The 24,779-nt window shown below is 32.1% G+C and overlaps 1 long non-coding RNA gene across 1 annotated transcript; it reads left to right on the top strand.

The window, feature by feature from the left end:
* Window positions 1–44: 44 nt before the first annotated feature.
* Window positions 45–24,088, top strand: LOC127705717 (uncharacterized). The gene is made up of 3 exons (XR_007983939.1): window positions 45–268; window positions 15,657–15,738; window positions 23,781–24,088. It is a non-coding gene; the product is annotated as an uncharacterized LOC127705717 (long non-coding RNA).
* The last annotated feature ends 691 nt before the right edge of the window (window positions 24,089–24,779 follow it).

The raw sequence follows: 24,779 nt of genomic DNA, 5'->3' as shown, positions 1-24,779 counted from the left end.
TAAAATTTCATCATAGGTTTAAACATTTTCTCATTTCCTAAATGATTGCTTCTGGTTACACGTCTCCGTCAAAGGTCCAGATAAATGTGCATGCTTGGAAACGGTTTTCATTATAAATTCAGGATACAGAACTTGCTTTGCTAATTTTATTATTTCTTACATTTTTTTCTGCGAGAATACTTCACCTGTATACAACTGGAAAAACGTTACGATGGAAAAGGAACTAATAAGACAGGAATAATTTCAACAACAGATAGTACATGTAAAGGTAAGACACGTTGAAGATACATTGTTTTATTCTTATTTCTGTCAAAAAATATATTTAAGGAAATATTCAAAGGACACTTTTTGCAGTGTCTTTATGGTAATAATTATATACTAAAATCATCTCTTATTCTTACAATAAATTAATAAACAGAAAGTATTGTTTTTAAATATGTTGTCTCATAAAACTATGTAACAGTAAACATTACAGTATACTGAAATTTTCCAAAATCTTTTGGATAAAGCAAATGCTAAATCTACAAATTTACCAAAAGAAGCTCTCAGTATACATGTACCGATTCAATTATATTCGTTTTTGTTTTTTGTTTTTATCATTTATTTTGAGATATCGCGGTGTTTTCTATTGCAATTCCTCAGTTTGTTAATGGTGCTTTGGTGAAGTACAAAAAATGTACCACGGTTTGTGATTAGTTGACTTTTGATGTCGAACGTACCTATCGAAATGCATTCAAATAATACAATAACAAAGGGAAAAATCCGTTTGCGCCAAAAATGCATCCTTTTGCGCAACAACTTTTGTTCTCCGATGCTACATTTGCGTCACCTGTTATAAAATTACATACATGTAGTATCATATGCGCCAAAAATAAAATATACGACTTCCCTTCTCCTTTATCCGGGCTTGGTCTAATTTCCCCTGTATTCATTTTAGTCACAACGGTCAAAATCAGACAGATGTTAAAGCTTATTGGACTTTGATGTTACGGATGTATAAATACCCTGCCACATCCAGTATGCGTTTTTGTTTGATGTTTTTTCTGTTTTGTATCGATCTGATGAGTTGAGTCATTTTCAACTGACTTTTATAGTTCTTATATTGTGCTGTAACACCACTGTCCTAGGTTATGGGAATGGTTGAGTGCTCATAAACATGTTTAACCCCGCCACATTCTTTAAGTGCCTGTCCTAAGTCAGGAGCCTGAAGTTCAGTTGTTGTCCTTAGTTCATGTCTGTCATATTTGTTTTTCGTAAATTGTTTGGTTACAAATAAGGCCGTTAGTTTTCCTTATTGAATCATTCATATTTTTTCATGTCGGGGCATTTCATAGCCAACTATACGGTGTCGGCTTTTCTCATTGTTGAATGTCGTGCGGTTGCATATAATTTCTTACATCCAGTTCATTTGCACTTAGGTGGATAGTTGTCTCATTGGCAATCATACCACATCTCCTTATTTTCATATTTGTCTATTAATTACACTTTAAATTTCATGCAATAATTGTACATATACAATGTATCCACTGAATAAAATTCAATTCAGTGCTAACTATCGTGCTTGGCGATGAAGACAATTTTAATATTGCATTGCATTGCATCGCAGTACTCTTGTAACCAAATATAATTTATCATTTTGTTTCTGAAAGACAAAATGGGACTTTTTTATGAAATTTTGTTTATTGTCGTTTATGAAATCAATGTCATTTTTATGCATGTTTTGGATAAACACCGAAAAGTCAACCTTAGGAATGTTTAAAAAGCACTGATGTGGAGTAAATGCATGGGAAATTGTGTATCCACTGCAAGTCCTTTCTTTAACAATGCTTGTTTACAAATTAGCCATTAAATAAGAAACTAAACTATAAAGATGTAAAAAAAGAACCGTACCTTACTTAATGTGTAAAACTTTATGACCTTTGATTCAATCGTTTTCATAACTTCTATACACATATTCTTTGAATCAGCATGTCGTGAGTAAAATAGGGGTTAATTCAAATTCAATTTTATTCAAAACAGAAGTTTAAACTCTAATGGGAGTAGTCAATAAACATAGAGGAATTGTATTCAATTCCAAGACAAATTTAGGACATATCTTTCTTTAATCTGACTTAGGATTAATCTTGACATGTCCTTAGATCACCCTAATAAACGCCCTAGTCTTACACAGAATTTTTAACACTTACATTGTATGTACTATTGTAATGATTAAGAACAAATTAAAGAAAATAATAATGTGTTAATATGTAAATGTTATAATTATGCATTTATATTTGTTAGTTTGTTTGTTTTCTTTTAAAAAGTATTTTCATATAAACATTCCTACATGGTCAAGTGGACTCTAATCGTCTGACAGCCATAACATATTATACATTTGACTTTCATAAACACATCTACGTCCAGTAACAGTGGTGTGTTGATCTAATTCTTCATGCTGCGAGAATGCCACGCTCTTTAGACGTTATATAGAGACGGGAGATACACATAGATGTGCATACATTTGAGTCCTGAAATTAAAGTGTTTTTTTTTTCTTTTACCTGAACTATTTGCTAGATACCGAAGACTGAAACAGAAAAATCACGAAAGCTATACAATATATTGCTTTTTTTTCAGTAATAAACCTCCATGGATCAGTATATCTTACTGTAGCAACGGACTTGCGTATAACTCCATACAAATGTATATCAACAAACTGAGTTCTCGATAATTTGAATGACGCATTTTTTTACTTTACTTATTGCATATTTTTTTTGAATGCAGTGAACCCATTACGAATAGTTCGATTTGAAAATATTCAACTGTAAGCAGTAACATACCATTATTGATTTTTGCCATTTACGACATTATTATACGATGGATATTGTAAGCTAGTCTAAGATATACTAGTAGTATACTAATAAAAGTTTGTTTTCCCTTTTTATCCACCAAAATGACATAAACAATTATAAATCTAACTGAATTTATAAATACCCATGTTGACATAGATTTGAATTCATTTACGACCATATATAAGGTCTGCTTATTTCACAAGATAGATTTAATAGAAGCCTGATAAAGATCAACATGATTTGCGTGGCTGCTATAATTGTTATCATCCATGTGTCATAAAAGAAAAGAAAAAGGGAGATGTTGGGTAAATGTATGAAAGCAACCAAACATTGCACTCTTAATAAAATAGGAAACGACCTCAATAGCTCCACACATCGACTGATGATTGTTTAAAATTTTACGTCCAGTAGCAACTATTTCAGGCATGTTCAGGACGATTCACATTTTAAATAAGCAAGTACATACTTTGGTTTGCAATTAGTATCCAATATTAAAACATCTTACGTGTTTTGTTTCCTCTTTTGACATGCCACCTTTTCAGTTTTTGTTTATTGGATCCTTAGGAAATACGTATTTTGCTCTATGATCATCGAGTTAAAACATACTATGTCCATTATTTGTGTTTTCGTTCCCATTTTGGTCAAACAAACACAAAATTAAAATTGAAATTCGCTGTTTCTCCGCTAATCATGCAGCATTCAGGCAATGGAACAAGACTAATCGATATGGAATTTACAAAAAAATACTACGTGTCTGAGTTTGGTGATATGCTCATGCGGACTGGGACTTTGGGCTTTTACGTTTAAAATCATATTAAGGCTTCAGTGTAGTACACATCATAGTGTTATACCATTTCTCGTTAACATGCTATCGTTTTTTATACGCTTGTAATATTTGCTGTTGGACGTCAATAATATATAGGACAATATTCAATATATATCTTCTTTGAAATATGTAAGTTAGTTTTAAATTAAATTTACAAATATTGTCCGAAAATATTGTATCCAATAACCGACGAGAAATCATAGATTGCCCTGACCCTGATTATGAATGCATTGACATTTCTAGGCGTTCAGTAACCTTCAAAACAATCATTAAGAAATCCTTATATGAACATGTACGCTTAGCTGTGGTTCAATAATTTAAATTATCCGCTTTGATTTAGCCCGTCTGGAAAGAGGGAAAGGAAAGAAGGGGGTGTATAACTTGTATGCAGAACCTGAAGTTTGTAAGGTAATCTGTATTTAATTCCTCTGCAATTGTTTGGTACGAAATGATGATTTCGGGTACGAAATGGTCAAGGTACGAATTGACTTGCTACCGTTGTCTCATTGGCAATCATAACACGTCTCCTTATTTTTATAAAAAGGAAATTAGTAGTTGACGGCTGTTTTATCTATTCACAACTTCTTTATATTCGGGACGGTTTAGAGCTTGCTATATTATAAAGTATAACTATCTAATCTCTAATATTGATTACTGCTTGTTTAGCTTTATATATAATCTTTGTATTATGCGATTTGGGTTAAAAGATCGGCTGCTTCATCTCCTGTTTTATTTAGATGCAAAGAATAATCATCACATTTTTAAGGTAATTTCTCCGACAGAAAAACAAACTTTGTAAAAAAGGGGAGATAGTTACCAAGCGTTCAATAAAATACAAAAGTCGAGGAAACCTGATAATACCATGATTAAACGCAAAATGCCTGTTATTGTTTACAAGTTTACCCTTTGCACTATAAAAATTAATGGGTAGTTCTTTCTTCAACATCCATATCACATTGCCTCATTGTTAGAAAAGATGGGAACGGTAAATGTATCAAAGAGACAATAACCCGACTAAAGAGCAGAAAACAGCCCAAACCATCATAAATGTATACACTTGTATGCACCTGTTCTAAGTCAGGAGTCTGTTATTCAGTGGTTGTCGTTTGTTGGTGTGGTTCATATGTGTTTATCGTTTCTCGTTTTTTATATAGATAAGACCGTTGGTTTTACTGTTTGAATTGTTTTATACTGTCGTTTTGGGGCCCGTTATAGCTTGCTGTTCGGTGTGAGCCGTGTTGAAGGCCGTACTTTGACCTATAATTGTTACTTTTTACACATTGTGACTTGAATGGAGAGTTGTCTCCTTGGCACTCATACCATATCTTATTTCTATATATGGTTTTTTTTTTCAGAAAGGGTAGTCCGTCACTTGAGTATACAATGGAATCATCATTTTTGGTAATGACATTCAAAACATTTTTTTTTAATTCTTTAAACAAAAATATCTATCAGAATTTAGCAAACTAACGATGTTAAATTGGAAACATAAAGTTGAAAAATTTGTAAGCGAATACAATTTTATATGTTGTGCTTGTATACTGCTGTTTGCCTTTTGATCATTTTCGTATTTTGGAATGACTTTTTTTCAACTTATGAGTTTGAATGTCCCTTTCATATCTGCCGCCTCTCATTAAGACAAATCCAATGCAAATGTTCAATAAAAAAGACAGTGTTGGTAAGGGTGGAGCTCTCATACACATGTTTAACACACATAATTACGGACTAGGCATTACGCTTTTCCCGTTGAAACATTCTAGTGACCATGTTATATTCTTTCCATTGGTGTTTAATAGAATTTACTTGCACTGCATTTTATGGTATAATAAAAAGTGTATCCTATCGTTGATGCGCTTCTCTTTTTGTATGAGCATGACGTCCTTCCTGATGAAATTCAATTGTTAAATGTCTTTCCCAACATGTCTTTGTGTCCTGTACTATTTATAATATATCTTATTGTAAATCTGTTAATCTTATGTATTTCCTTGTACGATGGGCGATCTACTTTAAATCAAGCATGTGATCAAAACAACAATAGGAAAATAGATGTAAATTTTGAATTTTCTTAGTTAAGTATCAATTTCATCGATAACTTAGTAGTTCGAGGTATATAACACCAGTGAGATTGTACGTTTTATTACACTTGTTGGTACTTCAATGAAATGCATACACAGTGGGTCAAATAAACTTCAAGGAAAAACAATTTCCTTATACTGGTTATTTTTGGGTTAATGTCTTTAAACGATCTTCGCAAATTTTTTATATATACATGAATGTCTGTTCCATTTAAGGACACTGTTCCTACAATTGTTTTTTTTTGTCGTGTGCGGTATATCCCGACATTCACTGTAAGAAGTTTGAGATGCTTTGATTTGAATCATGTGTACACTCACCGTAAAAAAAATAATTGGATTGTGCTAATTGTCAAGAGCAACGACTTTCAGATCAATATAAATACCATCAATTAATGTTTAAGGCTTGTAGGTGGTGCGAATGTCATGAAGAAGATCAATTTAAAATGAACAATAGTTGTATGGTCACTGTCACGAATAGTTGACTGCGACGCTGTATGCCTCGACACACGACAGACAGGTTCGCGGTATTATATACTATTACACCAGTTAAGTTAATATTAGGTCTGCAAATTTACAGATTGTGTCCTATTTGCCATTTTGCCATTAAGATTGAGCCTGGATTCGCAGTGCGGTATATGCATTAAAAGAAGATGGCTCTTGCCAGTTTCACTCCGTTTAGATTTAAATCAATTCCCCCAGGCTGGTTCTCTGGGTTTGTTTATTTCAAATGGAGTACACATACAGATCTGCATGTAAAATGCTATGGAAACAAAGTTAGTAAATGTATGTTTTCTTTACTTTTTAGTAGCCAATACGTATACACATATATATACAGGTATATCAAACTAGTTATTACTTGCATCTAGAAATGATTTTGTCTTCTTACAACTGTATAAACCCCTATAAATAGTTAAAGAACATGCATATGTTAAACTATACCTGTCTTTTAATTATTTATGATACATAATGTAAGGGGTTGTAGCAGTAGTCTACTTGGTTTCATCGGGCCCTCAATTTAAATGTCACAAATGGGAGTTTAAATGGCAGATTTCATTTCCAGTATATTCATATATAATATATAAAATAGGGGTTATTAAAAAATGATGCTACATGTACATGCAATATTTAAATGAAAATCTATTGTAGCATGATAACACACATTATCTTTTTATCCGACTTGTACATGTATAACTGATAAAGTTAATAATATTCCAGAAACGTGTAATACACATGGATGTGTAGGACCATTTAAAAAAAATGTTGAGGTTTCTGGAACAATTACTTTTTATACCAAAGATGCAGTATCATAGAAGAAAAATCATTTGCTTCTATCTTTTTGTCACCAAATATGCACAATATATACACTGAAAAAAATACCTAGTAATCTCTACTAGGTAAACTAGTAAACTTACTGTCCATGAGATTACTAGGCCAGAAGTATATTTACTAGCCTTCCTAGTAATTATACTAGGCCTCCAAAGTAAATTTACAAGGCTACTTAGTAATTACATCATGTGTCCCTAGTAATTTTTGCTAGGCTGCTGGGTGAGTTTACTATTCTGAATAAGTAATATTACTACCTTTTAGTAACATAACTAGGTCTTCCCAGTGGCAAATACATGGTAAGACTAGTGATTCTACTAGCTTTAAGTAATTCTACAAACATTTCCTCGTAGGAATACCTCATTCAGCTAGTAACTTTACTAGCTATAAGTACAGGTACCAGGTCATCCTCATATGGTACTTTTTCTAACCTAGTTAGTTATGGTACAGATTAGGAATCCTTTTTTTTATTTGTTTGTATAGTGACATAGCAGTGCAATTTCTTATAGCTATTTCCCTAATGTACCGGTACCATGTTCATAATGTTAAATCCAGAATTTTTTTATAAGGGGGACTTTTTACTGCCATGAAAGGGGGCCCTCAAGTCATGCTTCAATTTTTCACTGTATAATCAACCACATTTTTCCTATGAAATGGGCTCTAGTGATCTTTCAATTCAGGAAACACAAAGCGAATGACAAAAATTTTGAAAGATATAAATACAACAATGACTGAAAGACAACAGGCAAAAACATCAGCAATAGGTCACACGATCCCCAAAATGAATTTTATTTATACCTTGTTTGCCAATTAATGCAGATAAATTTGTTGCATTCTGAAGTGATAATTGACCTTGAATATCAATAAAAACAAAACCATTTCTTTCCACTCCTTGTTCTTGTTGTTTTCTCTTTCACATATTCTCTTTAAATTTACCCATATTAGGCCTGAACGCTTTACAGTTGCCTACATTGTACCTAAATTTGTCAGTGTGCGAAGTTCAGCAAACTAATTTTGAAGATAAATCCTACATGTTTTATTTCAATAAGATTCATAAAATCAGAACTGTACAATACATTTGATTAGACAATACAAAGTAGTTAATTTCAATTATGAAAAAAAAGGTATCAAACTGACAACAAACAAATACATTATATCCTCAATTTACCACAAAGAAACCATTTAAATTCTTATCTATAAGCTGTACTCTAATCAATATTAACTATGTTTCATATTTAGAAGATTCAGTTAACAATTCTAAAGTTATTTCGAATAAAATTCGAAATGATTAGTTAAATAACCCATCTAGTTACATGTATTGCACGGTCCTTGTTTCCCCTGCATAACCAAAATGAATAAACTCTCCCTCAAATAATATTTATTTAAAAAACAAAGTAAGACTTTAATATCAATTATTTTATGTCGTCCTACTTTTAAACACTTAGAAATAAAAAAAAATTGTCAAGAAGTAAGTATATACAAATTGTACCTACATGTAACAGTTTATAACTTTATAAAGCATGACATCTTATTTTTTGTTTCTTTGAAGCACTGTAAATTTTAGTTTGAGCAAACAGATCCAATTCAATGTCACCCCTCTAGAGCACCAGGATCTAAATACATGTCACCCATCTCATATTGCACTAGGATCTAAATCATTTTCACCATTTGCTCGACTACATTCATATTTTACATTATGAAACTTGGTCTAATCTTATTTGACCTTAATAAACTTGAACGGGTCAAATCATGAACTGATTTATAGTCTAAATCTATTGAATTCTTATATTGGCTTGTATCAGTTTTTACATGAATGAATAAGTTGACGCAAAAGTTTGTTAACATTTTCGCGGAACTGTCATGTATACAGATAACACTTTCTCAAATTTGTTTATACTATATGTCATAGATGACAACTAAAACAAATAATCATACTTGTACTGAGTCATCAATAGATGTAAATATAAATGTTTATTATACATGTATAAAACTTTTCATGCTATATGTATCTGCATCGTTACATCGAAGCTACCAATTCTGGCTTTAACTTGACAGGAGAGCGAGCGCCTATTGACGGCCTTGGTGAGCTGTTTTGAAGCTCTCAACTGACTTGGCGCACACTACCTCTTCTTCCAGTTGGCTCCAATGAATCACAGTTTAGACGAAGAATGTGTTTTTAAATTACTCGGTTTCACAGTTTTTTGTTTCAATAGCCTTAACCAAGTTTATCACTTTCAAAGTCTGAAAAGCGTGTCGGCTTGATGTTCCTTTTGGTAAAGATTGCTTTTTACCAAGAATTTGTCAGGTTTGATAGCTGGGACCATATCCTCAACCACTTTGTACAGAAATACTACTCTTTGGCTTGTTCTTCTGAATTGCCGGTTTTCAAGTTCTTGTAAGTTTAGCATGTTGGTGACCGATGCTTCATTAAATCTATAATCCCCTGTGATTTTTTCTGAACCTGAAATTATACAAAAATCCATAATAAAACTACATGTACATGTACGTGTTATTAATATTAATTAATATCGATTTACTAGAACTCTACTGTCAATATCTACTAAACATTGTAATCAAAAAACTATATTTCACTTTGTTTCTTATGTGTGATAGCTGAGTCATCATGTCAGACATATATATACACTGTACATTTATGTGCTGTTTTAGCTTTTTAATGCATAGTATTTCAAGTAAGACTTTAACAAGTGTCATATATATGATTTAATATTACAATCTACAATTATACTGCTATAAAGAGAGTTAAAATACTGGCAAAAACAATAACTTGTCCCAGAGGCATGTTTAAAATATACTTTTTATAAATATTTTCGTATTTAATTAAAAAACTAGTTAAGGCATCACACCTACTAATCCAGTGTTGGTACATTTCTGAGGGTACATTATTCCAAAAAACATTGGTAAATTAGGAAAAATTGTATTAGCCTTTTATAATTTTTAACACTTTCCATTTTCATCAGCTCAGAGACGGCTAGCTTTTTAGAAAAGCTATTACTTGTGTGAAATTTGAATCAATCAAGTGTACACCTACATCATAACATGGTGCATGTATGTCATCAAGTATATTATGTGGTGCTTTCAAATGTTTCTCAATTTTATATTTGATATGAAAATATTGAAGATATACCATGTATTGACTGTCTGTTAGTTTTGGTAGGTTCATTTTTACACTACATGGGCGCAGCCATATTAATTTCATACCGAGGCGTACTTTAATTATATAATCTTAAAACGTTTCGGATTTAAGTTACGGTTTTCTATGGTGAAGTTAGAATGATTATACTATTAATTAGTTTTCGTATTTAAAAAGAAGAAATGGTGTTAAAATAAAAATAACCAAATCTACATCTTGTAGATCTTTATCACGTATCTCGTTCCCAAATAGGTCATTAAAATGTCGCCCCGGCTATGGGGTGCGGCTGCCGTGTCAGACTACTGAATAATGATCAATTTGTTGCACATTTAATACACTTTGTTATTTAATTGGGGCATATAACACATAAGATTGAAATATTCATTGATAGACATATTTAGAAATCAAACAAATTAACTTAAATAGATCAAGCTTGTTCCACGTGTCACTGGTGCTTTTTCTCAAGGTTAACTTGACCATCTTCTGTAGTACATTTTACGTGAAAAGGCGAGATGGTGTGGTTCTTTTTTTGTGTAAATAAGTTAAGACGATAAAATAAAACACAAATTAATTAAAATACTTACAGCTTTTCAACGAATCAGGCCAAAAATACTCAGGTTCTTCTCTTGATTGCGGTCATCACTTCATATACAACAGAAGCCACGCGAATCTGATATCGTCTGGCGGGAAATCCTGTTATCAGTTGCACAGCTGGTGCTTGGTAATACGATGCATCCACGATAGTAAACATACTAGTCTAATTAGTTGTTTGGTAATCTACTAGGGACTTTTAATGATGTACTAGCCAAACTAGTAATCTTTACTAGGTATTTTTTTCAGTGTACTTACCTGTATTCCATGGAATAAATGTTCTCATCAAACTACACATTCTTTTAACATTTCAAGCGTTTTAACCGTCTTCGACCAATTTTTTTAGGAGAGATCTAAATTTTATAGATTGTGTGTCCGACTCTAAGCTCCCTACTCTACGTTTCTGAAAATCTTTTCTACAAATTGCAAAAGTCGTAGCTTTCAAGAAGATTGTCAAAGGAAGTGTATAAGGAGACATAACTGTTAATAATGACATTTGCTCTGTTATAGTCAAAAGCGTAGTTATAAGAAAATTCAGGGAAGTATAATAAATAAGCAGAAACGTTAGGAACTATATGACAAGAAAGGGACCTGAATTAGGAAAATTGATAATTCTATATGCAACTGCATAAATATTTTCTGTAATTAAATTTGTATTAAAGTGTACGTGTATCTGTATATTACAGTACTGTTAATCGTGGACTAAGAGTAGTTCATGAGAATATTTCTCAAACTAGCTTTCAGTAGCTTCGAGTACTCTCGGTATCTTAAGTGTTTTTGTTATTTGTTTTTGTGTATTGCATCAATCTGATCAATTTGATGGGCCAAGCCCTTTTCAACTGTTTTAACAGTTTGTTCTTATATTGTACTTTTACACCACTGTCCCAGGATTGGGGAGGGTTGGACGACTGGAATCACTCTTTATATGCCTGTTCCAAGTCAGGAGCTTAAACACAATAGGTAAAAATGTCACAAATAGGGGTACAACAGCAACACGAACCCCACCAAAAACTGGGGGTGATCTCAGGTGACCAGGAAGGGTAAGCAGATTCTGCTCCACATGTGGCACCCGCCGTGTTGCTCATGTTATTACAAAGTCGGTAAATAGTTTAATTTGGTAAGTCACATTCGTGAAAAGGGAACGGGATTGTAGTTACGACATAAGGAACATATCCGATATCATCTGTGAAACGGATATTCCATAACGGTCAACCAACTCGTGATTGCGTCCGTAAAATTTGTTTTGTTTGTTCGTTTTTTTTATATATATAAATAAGCGTGTTGGTTTTCACAATTGAATTGTTTTACATTTTGTCATTTAGAGGCCTTTTATAGCGTGCTATGCGGTATGAGTCTTTCTCATTGTTGGAGTCCGAACGGTGACATATAGTTGTTAACAACAACGTCATTTGGTCAATTGTGAATACCACATCAAAATTTATAAACAGTATGTTGAAAATAAATTATAACTTTATATTCTAGTATATATACGAACAAATGGATTGGCATCTTGTGTACACTTGCATAGGATTTTGAAACCCCGTACCGACCGGACGACAGTTCGTTACTGTGTATTTATATATTCTTCACAGTCAAACAAGCGCCCAAACGCACAAGATTCACTGGAGAATGAGATAAACAGGACATATGGGGTTCTAGCCATTTAGTTAATAACACAATGACAGAAAAATCTAAAAGATATTTTAAGGTTGCTGTCGAGTTTGAAAAGAGAAGAATATATTGTACAGGATATCAGAATAACAAATGGATATAAAGTAGAAGCTAACATATAGGTTATATAGATTAAAAAGACGTTTACAGATAAATAATTTACGAAAATAAATAAGCGCATGAATATGGACGTTAAGCCCGGTACTTTTTCATTATTTGCTCTTTCCTTGATGATGTTTGCTTGAATAGTAATTACACATGTATAATGAGGAGATAGATACACATGAACAACAACAAGAAAAAGTGTTGTAGAAAAAGCATCAAATTGAAGATAAACATGTGACTTTTAATTTGTCGGGGTACAGTAAACAATAAAACGTTTCGTTAGCTTATTTTAATTTCCTGTTCAATTCCGTATTTGAATTTACACCTGCCCTCAATTTTAATAGAGTATATTCCATTTTCTTTCTTTTTCATTTCTTTCGGAATTTCTTCAAAAATAATTGTTCTCATATTCAATGAACATGTGTACATGCTTTGTTGCTTTTGGTTGTAAAAGGTTCCTTTGACGATACCTTTAACTGCCACCCATGTTTCAAATGAAAATTCACTTTGTCGTTCTTTTATTTGCATCGATGCTGTAATGGTGGACGTTTTTGGAACTCTAAGACAACCTTCAGCAACCCATGTAAGTGATTTTTCCTCGGAGTTTTCAATTGCATTTTCTAGCGAGAATCCCTTGGAATATCCAACTGCAGCATTTGCAATATCGCCTGGTGCTGAAAGAGATAATCCAACATCGAAACCCATTGTGTATCCTTTAGTTAAACAACTTTTACAAGACGACGAAGTTTGTCTTTCTGCTCTCAGTGTATGCTGTTGTTCAACATTGCTTTTGTTTTCAAAGACAGTTTTGAAAATAATATGAACTGCGTCTGCATCTTTTCCACTTACGTTGAATTCCTTGAAGATAGGTTCGTCAGGAATAAATTTTACACGAGACCAATCCAATACTAAATCAAGTTTTTCTCTTTTTCGAGGAATACATCTTCGTGTATGTTCTTGATACAGAGCCCATGCTCGCTTTTTAACTAGTTTATCTAAATCTAATATATTTTTGTCTGTTTGACGCAAATCCTAGAAAAAAGGAAAACAAAAAAACATAGTTGTTTAAGATTAAAATATGTCTACAAATTCATTTCTTATTTGTTAACCTTTGACATACCTTGTAAAAATCTTAAATCGCGTTCTTTGTGCATTGACAGCAAATATATATCGTTTATGGCTTTGTACTTAATTTTTGTTTACTTTGTACTTATTTTATGTGTATTTTTACTATTGTCCCGACTCCTTAACGTCAGAAGAAAATGATGTATGAAAAAATGAGATCACCTTGACCTCTCCTATTCGAATAAAACATCGGAGCTAGTGGAATACTGTTTTTTGTTGTTGAGGAATTTTGTATGAATCTGTAGCATCCTTCATTTAGAACTGGTTTGCTGAGGGTGCACGCATAACGTTAAGAATATAATTGAATAAGTCGTCTAGGGATCCGTAGGTCGTCTGTTGCAATGGCAAAGATATTACGTGATTTTAATTTTTTTATGTATCCGTGAAATTTTAAAAAGTCAACGAAATATGAGCTAATACAGATCAATTTAGTTGAATATGTGTACCTAACGCAGTAGAAACAGTTTTTTAATCTGTACAATTCAGGTTACATAACAAATATTGTCTACTCCATAGCATATCAAGGTATCACTCATTTGCATAAAGATGTAATTATAATATATAAAAATATCGAATAGGCCCTGCCCTACATTTGTTTTTTTTAACGCCTTCCTGGATATTTTAAGATATTTGCCCTAATATATCATGTTAGTTTTCATCATATGCATTTGAATACAGGCAGTAAATTCTGCAATATATTTTTTTATATAATCTTTTTACGTTAGTAACGTGCTTTTTCTCATTTGCCTAACAATATTAGATTGTCCGTGACAGTTGCATATCTATGTTTCTTATAAAGCACTAGACGGGGACCATTCTGCATCTACTGTTGAATAAAAAAAATTAAAAAAAACATGTAATGCATAATGTTAACTATATCATTTCCTTTTATATTTGATAGTTTTTTTTCTTTTCTTTTGCTTATTGCTTCTTTACTTTTTATTTAATCCAATGCATGTGCAGTATTTGATTGATTGTTTGATTAATGCTTAACGCTACTTGTAGCACTATTGGCTATTTCGATGCGGTCAGTGTTTACTGGTGGTTACATCCCAACTCCTTTGTTTCAACAGGGGTGATCTGAGTCGAATCACCCCCCTACCAGATCACCCTACCTTGAATTTCTTTGTTCTGCATGCTTTCTTTTGTTTTGTAACAATTTGGCGGGAATGTCATACACACAATAAAACTTAGAAATAGCTATGCGAAATAAAGACTAACTTTCAAAATTGATGTAGAAAAATTCCACGAAATTTCCAGCATATTAAGCCACGATTCATACCCCTATACCAGGGCGACTGGACACAAACTCAAGTTTAATTTAACATATTTAAACATTGCATACGGCGCTCATGAAGGGTATATACTATATAGTAATATATGAAGTATATTCTTAATTATTGTATCATGTATGGCATTCTGAACTAGATGTGTTGAAGCGTAAATGTTTTTTCATATAGTCTAGAAGAGCTGGGATGTAAAAAAGTTATCCCACTCGGACTTGGTGTGTCAATGTAAGATCACCTTCCCGCCTCTGGCCATCGGGGTGATCTTACATTGACACACCGCGTCCTCGTGGGATAACTATTACAGAAAGCCGGAGTCCCCAGAGAGAACCACCGACCTTCGGTAGAAAAACTGACAATCCTGGTCAATTAAGATTGAAGTCGAATTCACCTGCCACGTGGTCGGTTCGAATTCACAACATCAGTGTTGACAGGCTAGTGATAATGTAGCTGAACTACTTAAACAACTCAACCACCGAGGTCCCTTTTTGGCAATGTATAAAATCTAAAGGTACAGTATTTGATATTTAATAGTTCTTTTCAAAAGAGAGCATTGTAATATTTATTCATTTACTGTTGGTGTACGGTTTTTAAGCTGATATTTAATTTACCACTATCTATATGAAAAAATGAGGTTGAATAATCAAAAATCCATTTTATAATCTTTATTACAGAACACTCTACCCGCTGAAGAATGTACAAAATAAATAACATATTTATGGCAAGACAAAAGATGAAAAGAGAGCTAATGCAATCGTAAGTAAAAAAAGGAAGCCGGGGGCTGACATCATACTTGATCTCATATGGCACAATATATACATAAATATAAATGTTTCCGAATTCCAACGGATTTTTTGGTGTTTTGTTTTGATTTTCTCTAGCACATGCCAAGTTAAGTTTCCTTGCCTGTGATGATCTTGTTTTGTTTTTGTAGTATTCAGTTTTGGTTCCGTTTTATCGTCTCCATAAGAAATATTATTGAGAAACGCAATTCATTTTGATTTATCATTGCTTGCCATTCCATGTATTTTTACGAATTTGACTGATCATAGGACATGTAAAACTGGTACATTGGTAAATCATGTTATATGAAAATGGTTTTTTTTTTCTATAAGAGTCAATCACTCAGGTCACACATTTTAACATAATTAGTGTAATCACACCATACATTAATGCGCATTAAATATCTTCTTCGCTTGGCATATGATATGAACGTTTGTTGATAATCATAAAAGCATGTTTTCCCCTGGGATAGATCACTGTAGCCCTATTCGTCAAAACATTTCGGAATGTGTGGCCCTCAATGCTCTTCAAATTGGTACTTTATTTGGCCTTTTTTTATTCGAGCTTTATTGGCGAGTCTTTCGTAGACTAAACGCGCGTCTAGCGCGATCAAAATTATAAACCTGATATCCTTGATGAGTTGTTTTGACCTATTTAAAAAGTTTTTTTTTTTTCATTTTATCTCATTGAAATGTATCCTACAGTTCTTTTTATTCATAAAACCTACATCATCTTCAATGAAGTCATTACAGCAGCAACAGCAGATGACCGAGCCCATTTATTAGATGCTATCTCACTGGATTATACTCGCTTGTCATCCTGAAAAATTATGAAAATGAAGTTTTGTTAAACCAATATTTAAAGATTTATAGAGCAGTATATTATCATTCGCACAAAATTAATTGCTGTGATTTTATAATGAATTATTTTGCCTGTATCTCACAGAGTTTTTTCATTGATTTTGAAAAAAACAAGTTTACACATCTTTCAAGCAAAGTTTAGCTTCTACGGTTTTGTAGATTTCACAAATAGGCATACACATCGCTAAAAACTTTCGATAACACTGTAATTGGGCAGACATTGAAACATTGAAAATTTCACAATATATCCACTTGACATAAAGAATCTTTAGGCAATAACGGTGTTACTCTGACTTAACTTACCACAGATACACTGTCTCAAGTCATTAATATCAAGTATCGTAAATCTAGGTTTTCATTGGTTTTAAAATAAGGCATTGACAAAGAAGGAGGTGCTTAACCAGCCTTCACTGCTGGTTTTACCGTATTGAAGGTTCATACTAGATCCATTACTTCATAGCAACGTTTCCCTGTCTGTAACGTTCTTGAAACGTGGAAGAATATACGAAGACACATGTGGATCAGGATCTGCTTACCCTTCCGGAGCACCCGAGATTACCCCCCGTTTTAGATGGATTCGTGTTGCTCAGTCTTTAGTTTTTCTATGTTGTGTCTTGTGTACTGTTCTTTGTCTGTTGATCTCTTTCTTTTTTATCCATGACGTTATCAGTTTATTTTCGACTTCTAAGCTAAGTTTGATTGTTCCTTTGGTATCTTTTGACTCTCTTTTACAACCAGTTTCATTTTATTTTTAACCCAATAAAGGTGATCACTTCTTCAGACAAAGTTGACCTCAGTAACATTAACCTATTCTGTTTAAGATATTACTATTTTATTTTCTTTCTCAAATATTTGATACTTTTGTCTTTTAAGGTGGTAACAAACGTCTTTTATACAAAATAAACTTGAAAAAATGCAGTTCCGAAAGAGTCGATAACTCTTATTAACACCTGATGGATTCTATAATTTAACAGATGTTTTATGCATGTGCACTCTCCTAACAAGACAAGGGAAACATGAAGAATAGAATACATGAATGCTTATTTGTGTGTGTATTTCATTGATTAAATGTTGTTACCTTAATGTTCAATGGCAATAATGGTAAACTTTATCAGGCCATGCACAAACTAAAATACATGAAAGAGACAAGTTCTGCAAAAAGATGGACCAGGACAAAGAACGATTGCCATGGAAAAAGAGGGTATGGAGGAAAAACACAATCTGTTCGCCTTGCAAAAGACCACATATGGAACCTTAACAGGTTGTTAAAAGAAATCTTAATGTTCAGAGAGCGAGGTATTCCTCTTAGATAAGGCATTGGTTACCATCCCAGCTAGGCTACACGTGTCTGCAAATTCAAACATCCCACAGAACCTAACGAACACAAGGAGACCAAGTGAACATTTTCTTTTTCATTTGTATTACTGGACACAATCCTTTATCATACAGTTTAAGTACGAATCTTGTTTAAAGTTTATCGACATAATATATATATGGAGTTGTTATAAATTGTCCTTGTTTACTTGCCTTTTCATCATATGTTCATATCAAAAGTGAATACATCTATATCAATTTATTTCAAAATTGTAATAAGAAAAATGGTTTTTAATCTACAAATTTTGTCGGCCTTTTAAATAAATCAAAATATAACGTTTCGATAATGTTCAATATTATTTTTCTTTTAAATTTGACTTTGTTTTTAGATTTTATGATATAGATGCACCTAGTCACCAAGTTTTAGATACCTGAAATCCCTTTTGCTTTATATTCTATCAGATTCTATTAGAGACGTGATCTATCATATTCTAATTTTAAAACAATGTTTCATTGTTATTTAAGTTGTATAGATTTCAGATAGCCGAGCAATGTGAGATTAGATAAAATGTTTAAATATAAAAAAAACATATAAAAAAAACTAAAATATCACATAACCAACAGATAATCATATTGAATTTTACTATAACGAGGAATTCTGCCTTCCTTATGTCATACAAATTACCATAACAATCAATAAATATTACTTGCTGAGTCATAAAATTGATCTAATACTACAAGTTGCACTAATTTACTTACAGTTTACGCTTGGATTGTACATGTTTAAGGTCGTCTGTTGATAGAAAAGTTTGCGCATGTGTATGGTTTATTTGCATAAATTAAATTGAAGTCGTGAAATGTTATGTTTCTGCAGGACATAACTTGAAACAGGACAATTATTGGAAATCATTTGGAATTCTAAAACTGTGTAGATTACGTAATATAGTTTTATGAATATATTGTTACTGACAACGCATATGATTTCATTAGAATGAAAAATCATTAAATCCAGATATAGATATCGATTAAACAGCTCTATAGATATGTTTATAAATAATATAGTATCAAATGGTTGAGACATGTTAATATAGCAGTATACATTCTTTGTTGAATCATTGATCATTCTTTTTTTTAAAATCTTTTCAGAGTTCATGATTGTAATTGATTTTTTAAACGAAGTGCATAACAACATCAAAATATTTACAAGTGCATTGCTTCCTGGTGACAGGATATACATGGTATTATGCTTTTTAAAATTTAATATATGAGATATATGATCAGTAGACAGATTTATACTTATGACAACATTATAATCAAAAAGAAATACACATAATAAAATTGAGAATGGAAATGGGGAATGTGTCGAAGAGACAACGACCCGACCAAATAACAGAAAACAGCGGTAGGCCACCAATGGGTCTTCAACACAGCGAGAAAATCCCGCACCCTTAGGCGAGCTTCAGCTGGCCCCTAAAGAAAATGTGTACTAGTTCAATGAAAATGGACGTCACACTAAAACATATAAATGAACATGTATGTCAGACGGTGAAAAACGAAGTACCCTATGCCGTACAAAAATAAATTTTGGCGATATTGCGATTCCAACAAATTACAAAGGCAAATCGTCCTATCTTACAATCGTAGTTTGGCAGTTGCTTCCTACCAAAGCACCAGTCTGAATGTTACCAATACTGTATTTGATAATTGTGAAGAATAGAAATAAACGTCGATTTTAATACGAATACAAGATCCTTGGATAAAATGTGATTACCATCGTTTGGGACCCAAATATCCAAAACCTGTTTAATCATTTAAAGTTAAACTGACACAAAGATACCTGCCAAAACCGTCTGATGTCACATTTCTCCTTTTAGAGTAGTCTCATTTTTGAAGTACAAAAATATAGTGAATATACAATTATAATCCAAGGGAGTAACTGAAATAAACAAAGTAGGGAAAAGAAAGAATGTAGACATATTCAAAATTGGCAAAAACGTAGACAAGTATTCAAATAACTATACTTCGGCCTAAAATAAATGACATTTTCATATGACGAAATGTAGTGAAGAATATTTTATCTGTGTGTTGGGCAACCGGGAGAGGGGGGATGGTTATATATGTATATAGCTATATAGCTTGACTGTTAGCGGTTAAGACAACAGTGTATGACCTTTTTAGGAAGAGAAAAACCAATCTACGTCATCCCCATGTGTCCCTAATTCCCCTTTCTAAGGATATGAATAATTTCATGTAAGAAAACATCCCTTATGGCATGAGTTTAATTAGAATCTTAATTATTTACAGATTATTTAACTTTATATTGTTAGCCACGAAAAAACAGTGAATATACAATTACAGTCTATAGAAATAACTGAAATAAATAAAGCACTGAAAAAAAATGAATGAAGTAATATTTAAAATTGGTAAAAACGGAGAAAAGAATTCTAAGAACTATACTTTCGCCTGAGAATAAGGACCATTTTTATATGATGAAATTCAGTGAATCATAGTTTAAGTGTGTGGTGGGCACCGACAGTGGAGGGGGTTATATATGGTGTATCGTGAATTTTCAGAGTGTGCTTAATTTAACATTGACGTACTAGCGGTTAGGATAACAGTGTTATTCACATTTTATGGAAGAGATACACAAATCGCCTTCCATCCCTAAATGTCTGGAATACCATTTGCAAGAGATAGTATAGACAATTTCATGATAAAAAAAAACCATCCCTAATGGGACACGTTAAATTTGAATCTTGATTATTTAAAGATTACGTAACTTTATATGTTTAGCCACTTGCGTATATAGACGATTAATTTAGTTGAACAGTTGAAACATCTACACCAAACTCCTTTTATTAAAGAATTGAGGATACACTTCGTTATGGACAATCCACTAAGTCAACAAATAACTCTCTAAATACTATTTTTATATATAATCGCATGTTATATAATGTCTCACGTTAAAACCATATTAGTTTACTTGGGAACCCTCGTTAAATAAAGGACATTTTAACAAGGGAACATATGAAACACGTTGTTATAAGACATATTACATTTTTTTTCTCACAGATGCATTGATCAAATTGTAATTTCAAAGGAATATAACACCAATGTTTCTTATTCTCTATATTTTTCAAATTCATTTTATTTACTAACTTATAAAGATAAGACGATACTGTAGTTGTTTTTATAATACGAATTATATATGCACACGTATCTTTAGAGAAAGGTAACATATTACAGTTTGTATATTTTATGTTAATACAAACATTACATTTTGCACTGGTATCTTTAAATACTCTGTTTAACTAATGATACCCGTAGTATCCGTTTTCAACTTTACATGCTTTTATTGTAAATTAAAGGTTAACAGGTCGTTTAATGTATTTTGAAGAAGTAATGTTCCGCAACGATAACACCTGTAGTTATGTAGAAGATGTGTGACAAATTATATTTTACTGTTGAAGTGTCAAAGGATATGTGTTGCTAAATAATAAACAGACACAATTCATTGTATACATATCTTTCCCACTTAAGTGGCCTGAATTCAATAGCGAAATAATATATGCAATAATAAGGAAGAAGTTGACGATGATCGTTTGATAAAACGTAATTACAACTTAAATAAAATATATTTATTCGTAATAAGTTTAATTTGAAAAAAAATTCAGTACTAACAATGTACAAAAATGCATGGCTCTTATTAATCATTTGATGTGGATGTGTGTGTGTGTGTGTGTTATTCTATGTTTGACTTGGCAATTGCGATGACTGTCCTTCTTATTTTTCCTTTTAAATATGTACATAAATATCAAATAAATTCAATTGAAACGAGATTGAAATGCACATGTGCATACTTTTTAAAATAAAAGCTTAAGGTTCTTGCTTTGGTTTAAAAAAAATCGGCACATGTTGACTATATATTTTAATTGGCGATAAAATTTGTAATATTCTCTTATGAAATCGAAGGGAAAACTACAATTATACGTTTTATGACACGCCTGAACATGATATACTGCCCTCTGCTGAATAAAAGGCAGGAATGTTTAATTGTTATAATGAATACCTCTTGAAATATATTTCAAACGTAAGCAAATTATTTGACATTTAAATTCTTATATTAATGTATGAAATGTTTGCAATTGTATTGATTTTCTGAAATCTTTTCGATCAAATATCTTCTCATTACATTTTGTGTAGACTATCCTTTTAAATTGAAAAGAAGATATATTACCCCTTGTGAGTTATGAATAGTAATATAATCGCAAGTTGTTTGCAGATATTAAGGCCGTAGTTTACTTGCAACGTTATAATTTGTAGATAATTTTATCTGAATAGTTTTTTTTTTTAATTTAGTATGTTATATCAAGGATAATTTGAAAAGACATGTTTTTTATACTTTTTTGTTCATGAACGCATTATTACCTGGTATTAAAACTAGACCGAAAACACTAAGGTAAACGTGTTATTGTGTATATAGATTTACAGATAGTCTTGAGAACAGTAAACGGCATCAAGTTTAGTGCACCGGATTTGTTAATCCAAAAATGTTTACAAAACCAAACAATGTATACGCATTCGGGAGATGCTTTTCTTAATTTTGAATGAAATTCATTGTTTTATCACTGCAAATTTCACGAAAACAAAATAGATTGCTACTTGACTAGTAATACAGTCGGCAAATTACAGTCCATCAGTATAAGTATCAAACTTTTGGTCCACCAAAAATGTATTTGAACTAGTCAGAAGCATATGCTTTGAGTAGTTTGTAGACGATACTGAACTGTACTAGACCTAGTATGAAAAAGAAAACGATCAAATATTAACCATATAAAGATAAGAAGATGTAGCAAGACTTTCAATGAGACAACTATCAACCGGATTATATCTAAAGCGTATTTAGTCAAATCAGACATATAGTATTTGTCCAAATATTATACAGTATCTTTGATTAAAATGTAATCTGTAAGAATAATACTTTTATTGATATGCGGTTCAAGTACAATATAGTACTGAAAAGTACAAGAAAAGACGTGGTACCGATCGAGTAAATGTCATACAAGTGAGAGGTTTAGCTAGCTATAAAACCAGGTTTAATCCACCATTTTCTACATAAGGAAATGTCTGTTCCAAGTCAGGAATATGCCAGTTGTTTTCCATTCGTTTGATGTGTTTGAGGTTTTGATTTTTCCATTTGATAAGGGACTTTCCGATTTGAATTTTCCTCGGAGTTCGGTATTTTTTTTATTTTATTTTTTCAGACTATTACACAACATTTTATTATACTGTACACTAAAATAGATCAAATTAAATTTAATACATGTTTTAGGCCTTTTTGGATATTCGTATGGGTAACGTCTCTTTATGTAACTTTAGGTTGTTGTTGTCTAGATTACCAGAGATGTATTTTGCACCCTTGTATTGGTATTATTCGTTTATATTACTAAAGAATCTCTAAGTGCTGATGGAATGTCTGCATATTTTTCGAGACTATGTATAGTTATTTTATTTGTATAGAAGAATGTCATGTCATATCAACTTTGATCAACTAACAACAGACACGATTCAAATGCACGTCAATGACTCCTTATCGTAATTCTTGCAAAACACACGAATAATACGAATTAGGACGATTACAGACAGTCTTTGAAAATCTCTCTCTCTCTCTCTCTCTCTCTCTCTCTCTCTCTCATTTATGTTCTTGTGAATTAAAACCTGTAGATAAATTGATACAACGACCAACAGGACATTAATGTCCTTCACATTTGAGGATATTATAATGGTTTCAACATGATTGTTTTATTCTTTCTAGTTATTTCCTATTTCATTATATTTCAGGTTGCATATGGACACACGAGAACCAGCAAATCCAGTGTTATCCAACACACTTTCAAAAATTATCGCCGATTGAACAGAGTCGACCATAATGCAAATGCCTAAAGTCAAAGACGAATGCATAACATTTATACATTGGATTGTATCGAATGTGATTTCCTCAAGAGTTCTTAATAACATTCTGTAATCTTTGACTAAAACAAAATTATTAGAAAATAGATTAATATCTTATTAATTAAATATTTTACAGCCAAAAGCCATCTTGGTATAATTGGAAACAACTATTGCTATGAATAAAACGTACTAATTCGTCTGTGCCTTAAATATGATATTTCTAATTTCTGTGGATTTCATACGTTTTAATTTCAAATTAATTTACTCACATGTTTGTTTATTTGATATAAATTATAACGCAGTTGTAAATCCATAATCACTTTTGACAAACCATATATATCCAAGTGATAAACACTTTCAGAACACACACGAAAATTCCAAATCATTCTTAAACAACTATCATTGGCGAAAACTTTTTTTTACATCAACAAAATTCCTATCCAAGTATACAAATCTAAAACGTTCCATTGATCACTTACCAGAGTTAGTAAAACTAACCATAGTTTAACTTAGAATTCAAAGTTATTCCATTGGTTAATTCTAATCACATGATATCGAAATACATTCATACTATGGAAGGAAGCAGGGACATTTCTATTAAATATGTCACCGTTACACAATGTACATACCAGAAAGAGGCTAGATGAGGGTCGTCGATGGGATAAAGATCTACAGATATACGCAATTGATCACATACTATCTTCAACGATATACAAGTGTCCATACCATATAAAAAGCTGTATATCCTCTGCAGACTAGGCAGATCGTTAATACATTGAACAGAACTACCAAATAGATTGTATATGCAATAGAAATAAACACCAAGATATAGACAAAGACAAACAAGGACGAAGCTCCTGACTTGATTAATCATATGAATAGTAAACT

The sequence above is a fragment of the Mytilus californianus genome, unplaced genomic scaffold, assembly GCF_021869535.1.
Source record: "Mytilus californianus isolate M0D057914Y unplaced genomic scaffold, xbMytCali1.0.p SCAF_6, whole genome shotgun sequence".
Classification (NCBI taxonomy): Eukaryota; Metazoa; Mollusca; class Bivalvia; order Mytilida; family Mytilidae; genus Mytilus; species Mytilus californianus.
The sequence above is the reverse complement of the archived record's forward strand: the minus strand, read 5'-3'. Positions and strand labels throughout refer to the sequence as shown.